This window comes from Triturus cristatus, chromosome 10, assembly GCF_964204655.1.
Source record: "Triturus cristatus chromosome 10, aTriCri1.1, whole genome shotgun sequence".
NCBI classification, from domain to species: Eukaryota; Metazoa; Chordata; class Amphibia; order Caudata; family Salamandridae; genus Triturus; species Triturus cristatus.
In genome coordinates, this window is record NC_140593.1 from 515,567,850 (window position 1) to 515,589,667 (window position 21,818).

General features: G+C 46.6%; 1 protein-coding gene across 7 annotated transcripts in view; it reads right to left on the reverse strand.

Annotated features, from left to right (window-relative positions):
- Positions 1-21,818, reverse strand: part of RBM33 (RNA binding motif protein 33) — a 594,498-nt gene that overhangs the window by 78,640 nt on the left and 494,040 nt on the right. For 3 of the 7 annotated variants that reach the window (XR_014970135.1, XR_014970134.1, XR_014970136.1), the window contains one exon: positions 12,566-12,722. The exons of the other annotated variants lie outside the window; for them this stretch is intronic. The gene's annotated coding sequence lies outside the window, so the exon portion shown is untranslated. The remainder of the gene's footprint in view (positions 1-12,565; positions 12,723-21,818) is intronic. 7 annotated transcript variants of the gene reach the window in all.

Genomic DNA, 21,818 nt, shown 5'->3' on the forward strand with positions numbered 1-21,818 from the left:
GACAGCCTCGCCTGGGGAATCTGTGTTGAGGACTTGCCATTGCAGCTCCTGGACCTCAGAGGTTTCTGATCGTAAGTAAGTTTGTTATTTTTCCTTGAATAAGAACTTCTCTTCCTGTTCCTCTAGAGGGTCGGGGGTTAAGGGAGGTTCTAAATCCTTAACGGTTATCTTGATTGTTGTCGAGATCTTTGGTGGTATCTTGAACTGTTTCAAGCTTTTGTGGAAGTCTCTTTCACTGTAAAATACTCGCCATTTCAACTTTGTGCCTTTTTCTTTTCTTCGCAATCTCTGACGCATGTCTTTCGGCATCAAGATTTTCAGCCTTTCTCTTTGCTGTAGAAGGCGTCTTGACCGCTGGCGGACCATACCTTTCGGAATTTGACCTCTCGTTCCGACGTCGATGCGTCCTTTCCTTGACCATATTTCAACATCTTGGATCTTTTGAGGGTCTTTGCCATTACGGAGTTCCTTGTCTAAGGATCCTACGGTATGTTTTTCTCGGGATGCGGCTGCGGACGTCGAATGCTTTGACGTGGAGGCTCCCCTCGAGGCCTTTGAGTCTGTTTTTTGAGACTCATCTAGTTTCTTCGAGGACGATGGTTCTCCTATCTCTCTCGAAGTGTTCTTCTCGACCTCGATGACTTGGATGTCCATCTCAGAGTCGCCTTTTGGCCCTTCTAAGACATTGTCCTCCTCCTCGCTGGAGAGGTCCAGGTCCCGTAGCGATGGTGCTGCTCTCTGTCCCTGCATGTTGTAGTTGGCTCTTCTCTGCCTCTCCCTCACCCTAAGGGTTTTCAGGTTGAATACTGAACACGCGCAGCAATCTTGACTTTGGTGATCTACAGGTAAACAGAGGTTGCAGACTGGATGTTGGTGCTTCTGGGTGAACTTATGATGGCAATTCTGGCAAAACTTGAATGGTGTTTTGTATATCACCACGCACAGGGAGTCCACTGCACAAGCATTATTCTCCGGTCGTCGATGAGGTTGTTTCTTCCCCTCTCTGCACCCTCCGGCACCTTGATTGAAAGTCCAGTACCTTGATTTGCTTTTCTGCAGATTTTTGTCTATTCTCCTCACCAAAGTTTGAAACTCCTTCTGTATTGATCCAGACCCAACGCGGGAAAAAAGAATGAGAAGATGGCGACCAACGGTGGGAGCTTCCGGAGGAAGCACGACGATGTCACAAGGGGACGCAAAATGCTGGTACGTCGACGCCCACCAACAGAAGAAAAGAAAAGCAATGCAACAATTTCAGACCCAACCACTTGATGGCGGAATAATGCACAGAATGTGAATACAGAAAAGATTTACGCTGCAAAACCAGAATCTGGCCCTTATGTTAAACATCAAACACACAAAAGGTGCTTGTCCAACTGCTAGCAATTGCTAGGAGTCACATTCCAACTGATTGTTGGATGCCCATCATGCCACCTGAGATTTGCCCCCAACCATATAAAAATTAGCCATGGTCCTGCTCCAATATGAATAGACCAGCCTGATCTGCTAAACCAGGTCTTCTGTGAACCGAAACACAAGCAGACTGGTTTTGGCCTATTTGGGCCTCTTTGATGAGGTGTAGCTTGGTTACAGTGGCACAGTGAGCACGGGACTCACGTCTGGGCATACCCATGGCCACATAGGCTGTTACATCAAACATATAAAGGAAGACAGGAGGTGGCATGGTGGGCAGAAAACAATGGTGGGTCAGAATGTTATCCCGAGAGACTGGCACTTGTTAGACTATTTGAATGCATTTCTCTCATCATCTTTTGTGTGTCTGATTTACATTAAACATTCACAAGAGGTGTCATTACATTTAACGGTCAGGGTCTGCCACATATCACCCATGCTGGACCTTCTGGTGCCTTTACCAATCCCTCTTTCTTTCAATATCTAGGGTCATACTTTCACACAGAGCCCATTTTAACACCTCACTTAGCCATCTGGGAGATTTATGATGCCTCAGGGACTTCTGGCTAATCAGAATCTGCCTTCTTGCAAGAACTTTTTCTTTAAAGTTTATTTAGGGTTGAAAAAACGATCAAACATACAAAAAACAAAAAAATCCATTGGTATACATCAGTTAAAATACCAGATACGTCGTCATCATTTAGATAAATAGGCAAAATACGCAAATATGTATATAAATATCCTTAAGAAATGCCTAAAACTAAAAAATGCCTACCACATAACATCATGCCGGAAGAATCCATTTCAATCTATTCCTACGACAGACAAAAAAAAAATATATATATATACACGAGTCTCAGGTTTCTAATTTCCAGGTCAAAGAAAACAGTATATTGAAACATTACTCACTTAAGACCAATGATGGCATGTCAAAGCTAATGACAAAATGCCTAGCCTGAAATTAATTTAAAATATTTTTGCTACAGGGCTTTCCATTTGATCTAAATAACTAATGTAGATTTTAAATCCCAAAAAGTCTCAACAGGGTCATCTTAAGATGCAAAAGCAAGCCACTTTTTATTACAAAATCCCAATACCCAGTTTAAACTTTTTGCGCTATTTAGTGTAAACAATCAGGATTGGTTTGAAGTTCATATATGCCCAATACTTCAAGTCAACAATGTCTATGGCAGATTCAATATATCGTACTTGGAATCTTCATATGTAGAATTTTGTGCAAGGCTTTTTTGTAGAGTCGCAAAGCATATTTCAATCAGATGCGTACCTCATACAAAAGTGGTCTGAGATTTGCAAATTGTTCAATATTTTTTACGACCAAATCTAGTTCCACTGGAATGGTAGGTAAGCTTGCGAGCCCTTTCAGTAGAGATTTTCTAAAACAGTTGGGTCATTCTCCCCAAAATCCAGGATAGAGGCTGAAACATCGGTATAATAGCCAGAATATCCCGAACTCGCTGCTCGGGAGGATAAGTCCGAAGCTGCGCTGTGTCCAGAACTGCTCAGATGAAAAGGAGCTTCTGAGAGTGAGTCAGATGTGACTTCAGCAAGTTGATAGTGAACCCCAGCGAGTGCAGGAGGTCCGCCATAGTCTGGCGGTGGGAGAAGGCAGCCTGGGGCGTTCCCGCTTTCAACAGCCAGTCATCGTGATAGGGAAGACTGGAACCCCTGATCTGCTCAGATGGGCTGCAAACACCGCCATCACTTTGAGGAACACCCGAGGGGCCAAAGGGGAGAACAGTGAACTGAAAAGGCTTGTGGCCTACCGTGAACCGTAGGTAACACCTGTGGGCTGGCAAGACGGGAATATGGAAGTATGCGTCTAGCAAGTCCAACGCTACCATCCAGTGTTCAGGGTCAAGGAGACAGGACCTGAGCCAACGTGAGGAACTTTAACTTCTCCTTCCAGAGAAAGCGGCTGAGGGCCCTGCGGTCTAAGATAGGACACATCCCTTTGCCCTTCTTGGGTACTAGAAAGTAGTGGGAGTAACAACCACAACCTACTTCTGGCATAGGGACACTTTTGATAGCTCCCTTGGCCAAGAGAGCTGCAACTTCCTGGCGGAGAAGGGCCACATGTTTCTCCGACATGCGATGGAAAGATGGTGACACGGAGGGAAGGGCAGTCTCGAAGTGGAGGGAGTAGCCCCTTCGGACTATCTGCAAAACCCACCTGTCAGACGTGATATTTTGCCAGTGGGGGAAGTGATGGCGATTCCTGCCGCCCACCGGTGGCCCTGAAAGGTTGGACTAGAAGGGCTTGGAGGCTGCTGCAGGGCGGGTTACTGGCGGTCTGGCCCACGCTCTGGCCCCCAGACCTGCATCGTTGGGTCCCACGTCCATGGCCACGCAGAGGCTGGGTAGCTTGCATGGGCCGGTGGCTGGACTGGGTCAAACGTGGTGAGGCACCCCTTCCGTAGCCATGAAAGGGGCAAAAAGCAGACTGCGTGAGGTGAGAGGTTGCTGAAAGGCCATCAAAGGGCATGTCCAGTAAGGTGGATTGGGTATCCACAGAGAAACCAGACGTACTCAACCAGGCTTAGCGCCTCAAGGCTAATGACGTGGAAATCTTTCTGCCCAGAGAGTCAGCGCTATCCAGCCCACATCTGATGGTGAACTTAGCTGCGTTTGTAAGGGTAGAGATGCAGAGGGGCCATTGCACGGGTGAGAAAGGCCAGGGCCTTCTCCGAGCACTGTGGCAGCACTTGCACAACCGTATCCCACACCGTATGGGTATAACTGCCCTAGAGGCGTGTGGTGTGCACAGACCGCAGCGCTAAGCTGGCAGAAGTAAACATCTTCTTCCCAAGGAACCACAGTGGGGGGAGGGGGGGGGGAGCATGCTAAGGTATGGGAGGTATCTAAACCATTAGCATCACCCAGTTCCTCTGGCCAGTATGGCTCTTCAAGCTGGTCTGCCAAAGGGTCCACAGACCCGTCCCAGTCTTCCTCACCCTGGTTGCCACTCAGGGTGGAAAGGAACACCAGGAATGAACAGGGGTATGAAAGTACCTTCAGGTGCTGTGTCCAAGTCGGGGTGATGCTGGGGTCGACGCCGGTCAGAGGCACAACCGACGTTGGGTGTGTCGTCACTGGAATTGGCGCTGGGGAAGGTACCGTGAGGTTGACCGGCGCTGATCCGGATCCAGGCCTGGATCCTCAGGGGCCCTCTGTCACCGGAGCAGACGGCTCGCAGCTGGGCAGGGCACGCTCAGGCTCAGGGAAAAGGAGGGAAGCGCGGGGTCGTCCAGAAGCAGGATCCGAGGATGGAGATGGAGAGCGACGACGTTCCATGTCCAGCGTCGCATCGCCCAACGGAGCGAAGGCGAAGAGAGACAATGCTTCTTCACCTTCTTCTTGCGCTTAGACTTACCCGATGAGTGCAAAGACTTGGAAGACGAATGGTGATGGTGGCTCCGCGACCTGTCTTGAGACCTTCCTCTCGACCAAGACCTCGATCGGCTTGGAGCAGACTGCAGGGCCTCCAAAAGCTTTCGGGACCGCTCCCGCAAAGACTTCAGGTTCATGGTCCAACAGTCGGAGCACCACTTCGGGTCGAGGTCACACTCCAGGCACCAGAGCCACACGAGGTGCGGATCCATGACGGACATCAGTGTGTGACAGGATGCACAAGGCTTGAATCCGGTTCGACGAATGGACATCCATCGTGTACCAGGAGTCGAAGTCTCAAAAAGGTGTCGACAAAAAGTCAAAAAAAGTTGGTCAAAAATTGACTAAGGGGCGGCTCCCTCCGGATCTGCGCTAGGCTTGTGCGGAAAAAGAAAGAACTGACGCAGGGGTGTTGTCTAAATAGACACAGCAACGTCATCTCGGCGGACACGAGGCAGATGACGGACGCGGAGTCAGCCGGCACCACCTACCGACGTGCAGGGGTACGGCTAAAGAAAAAATCTCTGGATCCAGGACATTTTCAAAATGTCTTCTCTCTTACACACTGGAAAGCACAAATGCAGAGAAATCCAATTGGAAATAACACTTTCTACTATTCTGTGTGCCCACATGTATCCCAATAAAAAACAGGATTTCACCAATGTGAGTAGGCTTAGTGTCCATGGCAGGATAGGGCCCAAAATGCACCATGGACACATCACATTTTTTCAATAAAACCTGATCCTTTTTAGGTCGAGGACTACCGGTCTGCCGAAAGTCAGAACCGGAAGTCGGAGATTTAATGACTTGGAGAAGAGGGGCTTGATCCAGCCCCTCTTCTCCCCTGTTCTCCATTGGCTGGCCTCGTAAATGCTGGCCAGCCACTGGAGAAGAGGTCAGTCACTCCGATCAGGCCCCGTCCTTTTCGGATCGGGGGGCGTGGTTTTTGCGAAAAGTCTCAGGGAGGAGACAACAGCAAAACACGCCCCCGAATCCGAAAACGACGCTGCCTTTTCGGTGGTGTGTGCTTGCTCTTGTTGGTAAGTAAGGCTCTTTGATGTTTCCAAGAAAGCTTCCGAAATCCGTCTCGAGGAGATCGAGGCATAACCGCGGGCGGGTCACGAGATTCTGCACAGCCCCCCCTCCCCCCCGTGCTTCCACAGTCCTGAATATTGCTTCCTGCTGGCATTACTGGGAGGCTGGCACAGAGGAAGCGGCAGCCGCGCGCACCCTCTGCAGAGAGGAAGCGGTTACACTCATCTGTAAAAATAGCTTTCTCACCAACTATACTCTTGAATCACAAAAAAATAACATTTCCCGCCTTGAACCTGATGTTTGGTGTGTTTTGTTGAACGTGCACACGTAAGTCTTCTGCTTGGCCTCGATCCGGGGGTGAAACCCCCGCACAGGGCGGCGTGTGATGCAGAGGTGTTTCTCGCTCGAGGAATGTCCGTGTTCTCATCCTGACCACACTGATGGAGCACAGTGTGCCCGTGACTGTTGAAACCGAGAAAGGTGTCCCTTTCTTTGGTAAATCTCGATGACAGTTATTAGACCAAGTCTGATCCAAACTTTTTAAAAAAAAATAAATGTGACCAGAAACACCCCAGCAGGTGTTCGAATTTCGTCTGCGCAGCACGGCGGGCAACCCCGAGATCTGCTGTGCAGGTTTGTGAAAAGAGAAGGCCGGCACCCTCGCTCTACTAGGCTCCCACTGCGCCGATACATCGAGGTGGGGGAGGGGGGAAGAGGGCCTGTCCCGCTGTGCGCCCCGCCAACCACAGCAAACAAGCGGCAGGGCAAACTGAACTCACCTCAGGAAAACCAGCAGCCAAGCATGCTGACGAAGAACCAGCGGAGGGGAAAACACACGGACTTCTCTCCTGCCTACCTCCACATGCTTATATTGTGGCACGGCGAGCTGGGCCCAGGCCCAGGGCGCCGTCTTTAGAGGGGCGCACGGAGCAGCCTGTATTAACAGCAGTGTCCCTCTTGACACCAATGATGCAGGTTAGACTGATTTTACTCCCTTTTACTTGCCTCAGGTGCCGTCCTACAACCCACCTACCCCTTCCCGCCCCTCCTATCTCCCTCCCCCACACATATCAACAGCGCCATTCGCACCAGCAACAACTCGGCACTAGCGTGACAAAGCTACTGCTGTGAGTGACTCAATCCCACCCGTGAGGGTCTCAAGGCGCTCGGGGATATTTTGGGAAAGTGCCGAGAAGTTTGTGCTCAGAAGTCAGTCAGTGCTTTGATGTGTGACTGAACTGTGAATTATTTTATTCACCAGCTGCAGCCATGGTGCAAATTTTCTTTCCGCCCAGGGCGCTACATTTCTTCCCGCCCAGGGTGTTATCTGAGAGCAAAGGCCGACTATGACCGTCACCGCACATTATGCCGTTCTGTGCGAAGAGCTAATAGTCAGGAAAACTTAAAAAAAGAAGCAAATGGAAAAATTGCACACCCACGCCTGACCCGTTCTGTTTCCGCGGTGCTGTCCGTGAAGTGCTGCACCGCGCTCTTCAACTTACTTTGCGGAAAAATAGCGATTCGCGAAGTAGCTGGGAGGTGTGACACGGCTTCTTAATGAACAGAAACAAGCACTCCGTGACTCGCATTGTAGGTTTAACACTCCCATTTGGCAACACAGGCTTCTGTGAGGTGCTGGGGTGAAGGAAGAGGCATAAGGAAGGAAGTGTCCTGTCAGGGGGAAGCATTGCATCCCCCCGCCGACCCCCCAAACCCTCTCACACCAACACTACCGCCACCAGAGATGGAGAGGTCGGGTGGGGCTGGAGGTCCAGGCCTGGCTGCGGTTGCAGCCGAACCCTAAAATGATTTCACCAGGTGCTTATATCGGCCGATAAGATAGGGTCAGTGCTCCTACACCTAAGAACACATGGTGTTAACACACCGGATCATTCATGACGGGGTGGAGTGGAGTTCCATATGGGAGTTCCTCCCCCTCCTGCCCCCCCCCCCCCCCACCCCTCTTGTAAGGAGGGCCCATGAGTCTGGCTGGGCGATGCCCTTATAGAACCATCTCTATACAGATCCCCTCCACCTTCCGTCAAGTGAAAACTCCAGGCCATGTCCTGTGTGCAGCCAAGGCTAGACCCACGCCAGAATTTCAGTACATCCCACTGAGATACATGTACATAAAGGGAATCTACATGAGATTCGTTGGTTGCCCTGAAAATCTGACATGGATCCACCATTGTGGGTCCAGCCTGAGCATCACATTAAGGCCCTGGGTGAAGGCATCGGGTGACTCGCCTCCTCTTTCAATATGTTCTTCATTCATATTTCATTATTTCTGATACCTCAATATTAAGTTTCTTAAGACTGGCAGATACCAGAAAAAACTTTTTAGGAAGGAGAGTTTCGTTATACAATTCCTGAAAACAATGTGAACAAGCATTTACAATGCAACGGTCTCGGCATTGTTAAAGTTAGAGCTATTGGCATTGCTCATGACAATGCCGTTTCTTTAAATGTTTAAAAAAAAAAAAAAAAAAAAAAATAATGTCATGAGCAATGCCAATAGCTCTAACTTTAACAATGCCGAGACCGTTGCATTGTAAATGCTTGTTTAGCAATGTGCATAGCTGTGAACTTAGGGCTCTACCTCAACCGAGGGGAATCCAGGGTGGGATGACATGCATGGCTCTCACCAGTTTTTCTTACCCAAAAGCACTTGCAAATAATTATTTTCCTCACATTTCTGTTATGGAAAGTTCAGGAATTTGTAGGCGCCACAAATTTCCTACCAACTAGAGTTCCCCCAAGCCTCTCAATAACAAGCATTGGCATAGCCAATAGGTCTTGCTTTTGGGACCTTAAAAGTGTTTAGCCATGCAACAGTTGTTGTTGCACCAAGAATATTGTGCTACATAACTAAATACTTATAAGGTCCCAAAAGTGAGACCTATTGGCTATGCCAATGCTTGTTTTTTGTTAGGCACGGACTTGGGCAGAATCACAGGATGTGAGCCAACGACGACACTGGAATCTGGTTTTCCCAGTTCCAAATTCTATCTGTTATGCTAACACAGCATGGGTGACTTTCTGCCCCACGATGTGCACCTTTCTCTGTAAGCGTTCTAAAACTCGTTTGGGTGGAGTTCGCACTTTATATGGCAATTAATGGAAAAAGTGCAGTTGTAGCTAAACGTAGGTTTTTCGGAAGCTTTCTTTTCAATATCCCTAGCTTCTTCGTAGCTTTCCTTTCAACGTCCCTGTAACTTTTTCAACATCCGTAGTCATTTGATGCTCTTAAATTAATAAAACACAGGCAAAGAAACCCTGAGTAAAAATAACAAATAAAACCAAAAGAGGGAGCATCTTCTTATTTTCAAGCTTGTCAATGAGGGCTTTATTTACGCAACGCTCGTACCGATCACTGTTGTGCAACACTGCAATACAAACTCACACACGACCTTCCACAGATTAGCATAAATCATAGCTCAGATCAGCATTGCTGCAGAGAGACTTTCTAGATATTAAATTGCTGCATTCATCATTTTTCCAATAGACAGTCCTTGAAACTTTGTTACGGTTTCTCGGGTGGATTGCTTTTACGTAAGATCTTACTGCCATCTAGTGGTCTTTATTAGTAACACGCCAACACTGAAAATGTGCGTTACTAGAATTAAAGCGTAACCAGCACAAGCGTACGCCTCGCGCGGCAGGAGGGGGGGCCTACGCGATTCCCTTGGGGGAGCGAGCAACAAGGCGCGATGATTGCGCAAGGAAATCTCCAGACGTGCACGCATTGCCAATGGAAGCAATGCAACGCGTGCACGTTTTTGCCCTCAAAGCTGTGCCGACGGCTAAAGGTCTTTCCTATGCAGCGCATGCGCACTGCGTAGGCAAGACCTAAAAATGGTATCTCACTTGTGCAGGTAGGCACAGTACCCCAGACATGATAGGGTCTAAAACATAATGTGGATACATCAACAGTTCTCATAAAAAAACTACCCGATTTGGCAAAAGTTGTAGCTGTGGTATTTGGACTCGGGCTCAGCGGCCACTCATGAAAACCCACCAATTCCATACATTTTTAAAAACTAGACACTCAGGTGAGTCCAGGGTGGTGTGCCTCACATGGATCTCCCAAACGATTCTTACCCACAAGGCCCTGCAAATCTCAAACTTACTCAAAAATAGCAATTTTTCTTTAATTTCAGAAGTAAGCTTCCACAATATGCAGATTCACAAAATTGCGACTACCCAGTGCCCCCCAACTTGCCTGATCAAAATGCTAGCTCACTTGTATGGCTGGGACTAGTGCCTGCGACAGTTATGCATCAAACCAGGGTTAAGGGGAGTCCAGCTGGGCTTGGTTTGTGCCAGTGGCCTAAAGTTATGTAGACATCCTGCCATACATTCACAAAGCACAGTTATCTGGACAGTCAGGATTGCAGAAAGGGACATTTTGCTTGCACTGTTTTTCAGGACTTTCTCATCGGGTCTATTCACAGGTCCCTCTCCAAATAGGTACTGCTTTGGTATGTACTCAAAAAGTGAGGAATCTACTGCTTGAAATTACTTACCTTCTTTAACGCTCGGTCTGGAGAGACTCTTTGTAGCCGCAGATTTCTCACCAGTTCCTCCTCATTCTAGGACTGGACTCTACTGTTTAAAAAAGATCCCAAGTCTAGGAATGTGCACAGTGGTATACCATTTGCTTTTGGGGGCCAGGAATGGAGTCTTTATAGGCCCTGCATGTCACTGCCAGAGTGGAACTCCGTCAGTGAGCAGCCACACAGTGCCACCTTCCGGCACATAGAGGTAAAGGTTTCCAGATCCAGTCTGACACCTAGGGAATATTCCAAAGGTGAGGAATCTGCGGCTAGAAGTCTCTAACAGAAGTATTTAATTTTGAATATGATCAGGCAATCTTACAAATGTAGGAGCAGAAGTGGGCGTCTCTTAGTGATAACTCGTGTAGTTCACATATTGGACTCCTGTAGCGGTTCCTTACCTTTTGGCTAACATGATGTTGCACTACGAAACTGGCAGCATCCTGCGGATGCTACATAAATTCCTAGAGCTCCTCCCTTTTTCAGCAAGAAGACTCATGGTCCAGGCTATAATCCTCTCTCGCCTCCACTATGGAAATGCTCTGTATTTTGGAGCTCCTAGGGCTACCACAAATAAACTGCAAGTCATCCAGAATTGTGCAGCACGGATGCTTTTTATGACTCCCAACAGCCACTCCGCAAAGTCTGTTCTGAAAACCCTGCACTGGCTCCCGGTTGCGGACAGAATAAAATTCAAGTCTCTATATATTGCCCACAAATCTTTCTGGAAGAGAGGCCCCCCCATCCTCCAAGCCATCGTCTACCCTTACCACCCTAGCAGACTCCTTTCATCCAGTCTCTACCTAGCTGCAGTCCCAAAAGTCAACAGGATCTGAAGTGGTGGTCATTCCTTGCGCTTTACTTCTGCCAAGCTCTGGAACACGCTCCCTCCCCACCTACGATCGGAACCAAATCTCCTTCCCTTCCGTAAACTTCTGAAAACTTGTTTTTTTAAAACCCCTCCTACTAAGCTGCTGTGGCATGCCTCGGGTAGCCATGCGCTCTACAAATATCCAGAACATAACACTACCAACTTGTATTTTCCCTCTTACTGTTTTTAGGATGGGCTTAGTAAGCCCAGCATGCACGGTACTGATGACAGCGAAACAGTTTTGACAAACAATGTGAAATATAGGATTGGGCAACATGGCTGCTATCGATATTAGCATTATTCTATTTTGGTAATTGGGTTGTGTTGTCACTTTTTCAGCGCTCCTACAGTGAGACAACAGTTCCCACCAGTGACTCACAAACATGAACTGAGTATAAAGATTTGGCATTTGTCCTGATATGAAATGTACTTGTGAGAAGGGAATCTTTTGAACCAGTTATTTTGTCAAACAGTACAAAGAGGGGTGGTTGAAAAAAGAAATGATTTTAGCGACATCCCTACACATACCATGCAAGCAGACTAACCGTGGACAATTCCTCTGTGCAGCTGCCTTCCAGACTAACAAATATTTGTATCTAGGGATTCCTTCACATAGGACATTCAGTGGAAATCTGAGCTATAGCTGCATCTAAGGAGGGGAGTAGGGGGCTCAGCTCTTCCATCACCGTGGCCGATGTTTGGGTTGTTTCAGAGAAGGTGGATGTGCTTCTAAACAAAAGTTGCAGTTGACCGTATGACAGTTTTAACATGGTTTGCAGCAATTTAAAGTTAATGGGCATTCACAGCCTAATGATGAGGAATGATAAAAGCATGTGAATCTATGAACGATTCGATGCAGGAGAAATCAGACTATTGTTTTCAAAATGAAAGCTAAATATATTGGCAAACGTGTTTGACATTTTTCTTAAAATCACCAATTGCTTATCATATTTTGAATCAGCCATTGTGCCTATTACTTATTAAAAGGCAAATAATACTCAATCACATGAATGAGAAAGTAGCCACAGAAGCAATAATAAACAGCAAAAAAAAAAACCTTTTAAAATGTGTTGAAGAATGCATTAGAGTACACTAGTCATCTCAAAGTATATGCTTTTGACTGCAAAATTCTTTTTTTGGGCTGAGAAGAGAAAAGGAAACAAGGAAAATAGTTGAAGGACAAGAGAAGGAGATGCACTTAAAACCTTACATTTTGTATTTTGCTGACAAAGATAATCCATTTGTAATTTATCAAATTACAGATCTACTTAACAATACTTACGATGCACAGCATGCTACGTCTTGTCCTCAATTAACAAAATATTCTACCAGGAAAATTAAAACACGCAGGAACAAAAAAAAGGATTCTCCAAATATCTACAGCTGACTCCAATTAGTCCAGGGCTCAAACATTATTTTTTCTGTAGTCGCCTGCAGGACTAAATAGATACATATGTAACTAGTATGTGTAACTGTTTACTATTCTGGGTTTACAAATTATCTCTACTTTAAAATTTTCACGGACAATCTTAATGTAAACTGCTTTATTAACCTTGTTCTCTATATAAAAAAATGCATTGTGTCCATTTCCTCCCCCATACACAACTGTGTTGTAATGTTGAAGCAAAAATGTAAGACAATCCCTTCACATATTAGACCCTTTTTGTTATGATCGATAGATCGTGCTGACCTACAGAATCAAAAAAACAACAAAAAACAAATCACACTAGCTTGCTTTTTTACCTCATACCAAGTATTACCCTTTTTATTTTAAGCGAAGATTTGCATTTTACAATTTCCACTATTTGTAGACCTCTAAATGTTATGGGGACCTCAGGCTTGACAACCGAAAAATCATTTGTTAATATTAAACCTGTGACCCTAGTGAGAAAAAGGTGCAGTGCTAAATTGAGTACATAATAAACCACAAACACAAAACAGCATAATGTTTATTTCTTGCCGCAAAATGGAGTTTTACTACTACATACTGTTTGAAAAACCGTATTGCGGAAAATGAAACAGTGTATTAAGGTTGAAAACTTACAGAGAACCCTAATTGATCGAGCTACTTAGGACGCCACAATCAGGAATGCTTATTATAAGCAGCATTAACAAGCGGGAGCAAAAATGCTATAAAATAATTTCTCAATTTAGCATACAAAAGGAATACTTTACACATGGTTGATCCGTGACAATACCAAAGCCCAGAATAACTGTAACAGAGTACATAACAGATCTTAAGGACATTTATTTTTAGGAAATAAAGTGCCACCAGTGAAACTTGTAATGCGTGGTACAAAATCCAAACAGTGGTTACATGCTTCTTTTGATACAAAAAGTGGCCCCATCACACAATATACTCAAACGTGAATGCCATACCCGAAAGGTTGTCAACCAAGATTTGTAATTGAGACCTGCAGCAAAATAAAATGCATCGATCACTAATGAATAGGTTTGATGTATGGTACAACCGTATGTTATGAGATATTGCATGATAGTATCAACAGTTGAACAAGAGTCAATCTACTTAATGGAAATGTCTGTAAAATGCTACGTTTCGTAGGAAACCCTTTATATAGTCTGGCCGAAGGACTTGATGTATGTGTCGAAAAAGTTACCACCTTTAAAGGAGCCCTTAAAAAATCCTTTGGAGAAGGTGGATTGGCCCCGCTTCTGTTGGGAAGTGGAGGCGTCTGTTTACATCCGCCTCTGTACCCTGAACGACGAAAGGAACCTCTGGATATATTCATCTGCAAGGCACCCATAGGTTTCTTTGTATCTTTCTGTATCTTTCTTTATCTAAGTTGGCGTCCACCTAAGGATCAAAAAGATATTCCTTGTCAAGTGGCTTATTAAAGACTGCATGTTGCACTCCTTGCTTAAAGCCTGAACACCTGAGCCAAGCATGACGCCAGAGGAGGACAATGGTGTTTATTTCTCATTTGACTTTGTCTGCTGCATCTAAGGCACATCTGATAAAGTTATTAGTGATGGGTTGACCCTTTGCCACAATCTGCTGCCCCTTTTTACGATGCTCCTCAGGGAGCTATTTTAACACCTCTTCCATTTCATCGCAGTGGGCTCTATCATAGCACACTAGAAGGGCCTAGGAGGTAGCAATACCCCACTGGTTAGATGCTTGAGCCAAAACCTGTTTGCCTGATGCATCGATATGTAGGTCTCTTTTTCAGGGGGTGCCGTATCTCCAGATGCTTCACTATTAGCTCTTTTACAAGCAGAAGTGGCAACTATGGAGTGTGGTGGAACCTGACCACATATGACTAGAGTGTCTGATGGGGCTGGGTTGTATTTTTTATCCACATGTGAGGCACTGACCCTAGCACGGATGGGTGCTTTGAAAATATCCTCAGTGTCGCGCAACATACCAGGGCGCATATGTAAATACTGTGTGTCCTTGTGTGCAGAAGACAGGGTGTCAAAAAGGAAGGCTTCCTCTAAAGATTCTTTATGTATTTGGACACCATGGTAGGTAGCTGCCCTGGTAATAACCTGTTGGTAGGCACTAGCATCCTCTGGAGGGGAGGGTCTAGCTGGACATGAATCCGGATCATTGGGTATGATGGGGTCAGTAACACAGGTATCCCATGGGTCTGGCTCCTCTAAAGGTCCCCCATACCCACAGTGTGGGATCTAGGAAAACCTGGAGGTGTAGCATCTACTGGATCATGATGTGGAGATGCATGAGAAGGAGGAGATGGTGGAGAAGAGGTGGTGGCAGTGGTGGAGGAGGAGGAGGGTGAGGATGATAAGTTGGACTGGTAGCAGTGTCGTCTTCAAAGCGAGAAGACATTTCCTGCTGACGAGCCCTCCGATCCCAGAGTCTCTTCTTTCAGCAGAAAGACTTGCATAATCGGCTTCACGATGATCGGGCAAAAGGCAGAGATTGTACACAAGATGTTGGACCGTGCGCGGGTACTTGGCGTGACACTGGTGGCAAAATCAAAAAGGTGTCCGTTCCATTAGGAACATATTTTCAGTGACCACAATGCATGTGGAGAGTAGGACAGAGACGGGCAGCGGACAGTGGGGTGATCAGTCTGCAACAAAACCGACGAATTTAAAGTGGGGCAGAAATAGTAAAGGAAGATCAAAAAACTAAACCGTAGAAGACAGGATAGGACCAAAAAGTTGCACCGAACAGTAGTCGAACACGAAGAAGAGGCACACAAGCCCGAACCTGATGGTGGAGAGAAAACAATCTTAACAAAGGAGTCTAAGCCTATGCGCAGTATCACTGAGAGGAGGAGTCACTCTACTGTGTGACTCGAAGGAATATGCTACTTACCAGTATGTATCTGTTCTTGGCATGTAGAGCTGCAGAGCCACACACTTAGGATAAAATCGCCATCTGGTGTTGGGCTCGGATGATTGCAGGTTTTTGTTGTCTTCGGAAGAAGCCTTTTGGTCACGAGATAGGTGACTCCTCCTCTGGACAACAGTGCGCATGGGCATCCACTCCATCCTCAGATTGTTTTTCGCCATGATGGGAAATGATGGAGTGTATAAGAAGAAAGAGAAAGGATGTCCATGTGTAGTGTCTAATTAAGACAATGCTGGAACAGATACAGGTCCCAGGGAGGCGGGTGGGCGTGTGTGGCTCTGCAGCTCTACATGCCAAGAACAGATGCATACTGGTAAGTAGCATATTCCGTTCGAGGCATATGAGCTGCAGATCACACACTTAGGATAGACTATATAGCAGTGTCTCCCCTAGCGGTGGTCACCTGTATCCGTTGCAGCAGTTTGGAATTGAGTTTTTAGGACAGCTTGGCCTACTGCAGCTTGTTGTTTGGATTGCACATCAACACAGTAATGTTTAGTGAAGGTGTGTGTGGTAGACCATGTGACTGCTTTGCAAATGTCTTCTAAGGGAATGTTCCCTAAGAATGCCATGGAAACCCCTATTTTACACGTGGAGTGCGCCCTAGGGGGAACTGTAAGGGTGCGTTTAGCTTTTTGGTAACATATTTGGATACATTTAACTATCCACCTGGCTATACCTGATTTGGAAATGGGGTTGCCTTTATGTGGTGGAGTGAAAGCAACAAACAGCTGTTTGGTTTTGCGAAAAAGTTTGGCGTTCTCAGCTACTGAGTCTGGATTAGAGAAGAAGACTGGTAGCTCGACTGATTGGTTAAGATGGAAAGGGGAAAATGACTTTAGGTAGGAATTTTGGGTTTGTCCTAAGAACCACTTTGTTACGATGTAGTTGTAGGAATGGTTCTTCAAGAGTTAAGGCTTGTATTTCACTTACCCTTCGCAGGGATGTGATTGCGATAAGGAAAGCCACTTTCCATGTTAGGAACTGCAGTTCGCATTTATGCATAGGTTCAAATGGAGGACCTATGAGCCTTGTTAGAACAATATTTAGATTCCACACTGGGGAAGGTGGTAATCTTGGAGGAATAATTCTTTTGAGACCTTCCATAAAGGCTTTGATGGCTGGTACCTTAAAGAGGGACAGGTGTTGTCTATTTTGTAAGTAGGCTGCTAAGGCTGCTAGGTGTAGACGTATGGAGGAATACGCTAAATTGCATCTTTGCAAGTGTAGTAAATAGCAAATAATGTTTTGGATGGAAGCATCCAGTGGACGTATATCATTGTTAGTGCAGTAAATGGCAAATCTTTTCCATTTTGCAGCATAACACGCCCTAGTAGTAGGTCTTCTAGCTTCTTTTATGATATTCATACAGTCTGGTGGGAGGTTGAGGTAACCGAACTAAGACTTCAGGAGCCAGATTGCCATGTTCAGTTGCTGTGGATCTGGGTGTCTGATTTCTCCATGGTTCTGGGTTAATAGGGCCGGTAAAAGGTGCAATTTTTTATGTGGAACTAGCGATAGTTCCAGGAGTGGCGGGAACCAGGGTTGACGTGCCCATGTGGGAGCTACTAGGATCAGTTTTAGCGACTGTTGTTTGAGCTTGCGTACCACAAATGGAATGAGTGGGAGAGGCGGAAAAGCGTACGCAAATCTGCCTGACCAGTTAATCCATATTGCATTGCCCTTCGACTGTGGGTGTGGAAACCTGGCGGCGAAGGTTGGGCATTTTGCGTTTTCGTGTGTGGCGAACAGGTCTATGTCTGGTTGGGCCCATTTTTGGAAGAATGGGAATAGGACTTTGGGGTGTAATTCCCATTCGTGGATTTGCTGTGTCTGACGACTTAGGAGATCGGCAACCTGGTTGTGAACCCCTGGAAGGTGTTCCGCTAGCAGGTAGATGTTTTGGGGAATTGCCCATCTCCAGATGTTCTGTGCGAGTTGGAACAGTTGGAGAGAATGTGTCCCCCCCTGCTTTTGTATGTAATACATTGTCGTCATGTTGTCTGTGCGGATGAGGACAGTTTTGTTCTTAAGATGTACTTGAAAGGATTTCAGTGCTAGGAACACCGCTAGGAGTTCTAGGTGATTGATATGGAGCAGTTTCTGTTGAGTGGTACATCTGCCACTGTGGTGGTGTGTTGGAGGAGGTGGGCTCCCCACCCTGTGAGAGATGCATCGGTGGTCAGCACTACTTGTGGAAGAGGCTCTAAGAACGGTCGCCCTTTGGACAGGTTGATGGTGTTCCACCATTTCAGTGAACGAAGTGAGCGACTGTCCACCAACACCAGATCGGTAAGTTATTCGTGAGCCTGGTTCCACTGTTGTGCTAGACATTTTTGCAAGGGACGCATTTGGAGTCGTGCGTGGGGTACGATGGAGATGTATGACGCCATCATGCCTAACAGTTGCATTAACACTCTTGCTGGAAGAGAGTGTTGAGTTTGAAATTTTAAGAGGAGGTTTTGTATGTTGGCTATCCTGGCTGTGCTGGGATAAGCTATGGCCTTGGACGTATTTATGGTAGCTCCCAGATATTGATGTATGTGGGAGGGTTGTAGTTGAGATTTGGGATTGTTGATGGTAAATCCCAAGTCGTGTAGGGTTTGAATAGTGCGGTGAGTGTGGAGAACGCATTTCTCGAGAGTATTGGCTTTTATGAGCCAATCGTTGAGATACGGAAAGACATGGATTTGTTGTCTCCTGAGATGCGCTGCTACTACCGCTAAGCATTTGGTGAATACCCTGGGTGCAGTTGTTACTCCGAATGGGAGGACTGTAAACTGATAGTGCTGTCCGTCTACCACAAATCTTAGATACTTCCTGTGAGCGGGATGCATGGGGAATTGAAAGTATGCGTCCTTGAGGTCCAATGTGGCGAGGAAGTCGCCTTGTTGAAGTAGTGGGAGGACTTGTTGGAGAGTGATCATATGGAAGTGATCTGAGTGTATGTACTGGTTTAGTAGTCTGAGGTCGAGTATGGGTCTTAAAGTCTCGTCCTTTTTGGGAATTAGGAAGTATAGAGAATATACTCCTGTACCCTGATGTTGGAGTGGAACTGGTTCTATTGCTTGGTTTTGAAGCAAGGACCGAATTTCCTGTTTGAGGAGTGTAAGATGGTGTGGAGACATTGGACGGTGTTTGGGTGCTATGTGTGGGGGGTGTTTGTGAGTTCGAGGCAGTAACCAAACTGGATAATTTGTCTTACCCAATTGTCTGTTGTGATGGAATTCCAGACAGGTAGGAACTGTTGGAGTCTTCCTCCGACTGGAGTGGAATGGTCTGGGGGGAGTGGGGGCAAGTCACTGTTTAGTGGCTGGAGAGGTGTGGGTGTTGGTATTGCCCCTTCCTCGGCCCTTGGTATTGTTTCCCCTATATCCTCCTCTAAAATATCCTCTGTTAGGGGGATGTTTGTGCGGAGGTTTTGAAGGTGGAAGAGGTGTCTGTTCCCACATTTTTGGAGGCTCCCCTGTAAAAGGAGCGTCGAAAGGAGCCTTGGGGTTGTGGAGACTGTAATGCTCCCATTAATTTAGCAGTCTCATTATCTTTCTTCATCTTCTCTAGTGCAGTGTCTACTGCGGGTCCAAATAGTTGCTCTTGGTTGAATGGTTGAGCAAGAATGGTTGTTTGTACTTCCGGCTTAAAGCCTGAAATACGTAGCCATGCATGGCGTCTAAGTAGTATGCTTGTGTTAACCGCCCTAGAGGCAGTGTCCGCTGCGTCTAATGCACATTTGATTGACGCATTAGATATCAGTTTTCCCTCTTGGATGAGGTCATTGGCCTGGGATTTGTACTGATCTGGCAGGTGTTACAAAAGATCTTCTAGTTGATCATAGTGAGCCGTATCATATTGAGCTAATAGGGCTTGTGTATTGGCAATACGCCAATGGTTAGCAGCTTGTGCTGCAACCCGTTTGCCTGAGGCCTCTAATAGCTTGGACTCTTTGTCTGGGGGCGGTGTGTCTCCTGTTTGGGAGTTAGCCCGCTTTCGTGCGTTTGAAACGACTAAAGAGTCTAGAGGGAGCTGTGCCTTAATGTACGCGGGATCTTGTGGGGCCGGTCTATATTTTTTTTCAATGCGGGGGTTAAGAACCCTAGCTCTAACAGGGTCTTTAAAAACCCCAGTGGCGTGTTTTATGACCCCTTTAATCATGGGCAAGATCTGAACTGATTTTTGCGACCGCTCAAATGTGTCTAGAAGAAAATCCTCTTCAGGTGTATCTGAGTGCATGGTGACGCCATGGAACAGTGCAGCCCTGTTTAACAGCTGTCCAAACCCTAGGTGGTCATCAGGAGGGGAGGGTTTGGAGGGGTATGTAGTGGGATCAGGGATGTCAGGTAAAGGGAAAGCCCAGTCATCTAAGGGTGCCGTATCCGGGAGTGTGAAAGGATCATTAGGGTCATTAAGGTCACCCGGGTCTCCCCCTCCCCCTAAATCATCATCATCATCCTGTGGAGTTGGTGTATGTGAAGGAGATGGTAGAGGAGGAGGAGGTGGGGGCAGAGGGTGTGGGATGAGAGGTGATATAGGAGAGGAAGGACGAATGGGTGAGGTGGCAAAGTCCTTCTTCTTTATGGGAGCTGGAGGAGGTGTGGTATCCAGCTTCCTTTTCTTGTATGGCACAGCGGTGACATGTCCGGTTTTTGGATTGATATTAATTCTTTTTTTGCGTGGGGTCCGGGCGAAAAAGTTCTTCATTGTCCGAAAGTGGCTTTGGTGCCGACTTTTTCGGTTCCGATCTATGTTTTGGGTGATCGGTAGAGTCTCTGTGGACTTTTTTCGGTCCCGAGGATGGTTTCGGTGCCAATAACTTTTCGGTGCCGGTGGAGACTTCGGTGCCGAAGAACGTTGTGGTGCCGGTGGAGATTTCGGCCTCGATGGTCTCGGAGCCTGCTTCAGTGCCGAGAGTTGTTGAGTCTTCGGTGCCGAAGGTATTGTGGGCACAATAAAATGTGGTTTGCTCGAGCCCGAGCCACCTGCAGGCTTAAACTTCTTCGGAGGGCGGGGCTTCTGAAGACGATTTTCGGTCGCGACTGGGGCCAGCTGGCGGAGTCTTGACCAATGTCTTTTTTGGGGGGGTTTGGGTAGGGGCACTGGTACTCACTCGTTGCCCCGGAGTGATGAGGTCATCAGAATCGTCTGCTTCGGATACGATTTGGAGGTCTTCGGAATCGTCTTCCGGGACATCCTGGGCAAAGATGTCCTCTGGTTCTGGAGCTGGTCTGGCCATGATATGGCGTTGAGCTCTTCGGTCCCGGATGGTTTTCTTGGAACGGAATGCGGCGCAGGCTGGACAGTTGCATTTGTTATGTTCCGGCGAGAGGCACAGGTTGCAGACCTCGTGGTGGTCACTGTGGGGGGACTTTGCTCCACATTGGGGGCATTTTGTAAAGGGTGTCCTTTCCATGAGCCGTATCCGGAACCGGTCCGATTGGATTTCGACGTCGAGTTGTAGAGGTTGTTGGTTTTCGAAAGCTGGATTTTCAGAAGTTTTCGGCCGGAGTGGAAAAGTTCATCCGAACCCAATGGCGGAAAAAAACAATCTGAGGATGGAGTGGATGCCCATGCGCACTGTTGTCCAGAGGAGGAGTCACCTATCTCGTGACCAAAAGGCTTCTTCCGAAGACAACAACAACCTGCAATCATCCGAGCCCAACACCAGATGGCGATCTTATCCTAAGTGTGTGATCTGCAGCTCATATGCCTCGAACACAATTCTTCGAAGAAAAAAAACTTGTACAACTACGAACCCAACACTAGATGGCTGGAGTATGCACATTACGTGTATCTACAGCCACACATGCCATTAAAGATTGCTATCTTGACAGTGGATGACATATGGCAGATGAGCACACAAGGTCTTTCTTAAACTGTCCACTGTGTTTAAATTCTATAAATCTCACTTTTATAAAAGCTTACATATGAGATGAGCTAGATGGTCATAGAGTCCCTGGAAAATATGGCAGAAAATGGTCCATTAGAGGCAAAACTAACAAGGAGACATCTAGAGGGGAAAGAAAATTTCACAGATTTACTGCAGCCTTGCAAGTAACTCCTCTGAAGGATTTCAAGATATAAATCAGCCTAGGAAACAGATGCCGGACTCCAACTTGACAGTGAATAGTACTTACCTTTGCTTAACACTCTTTCTGTTAGAGACTATCTAACTGCAGATTTCTCACCTTTTGAATAT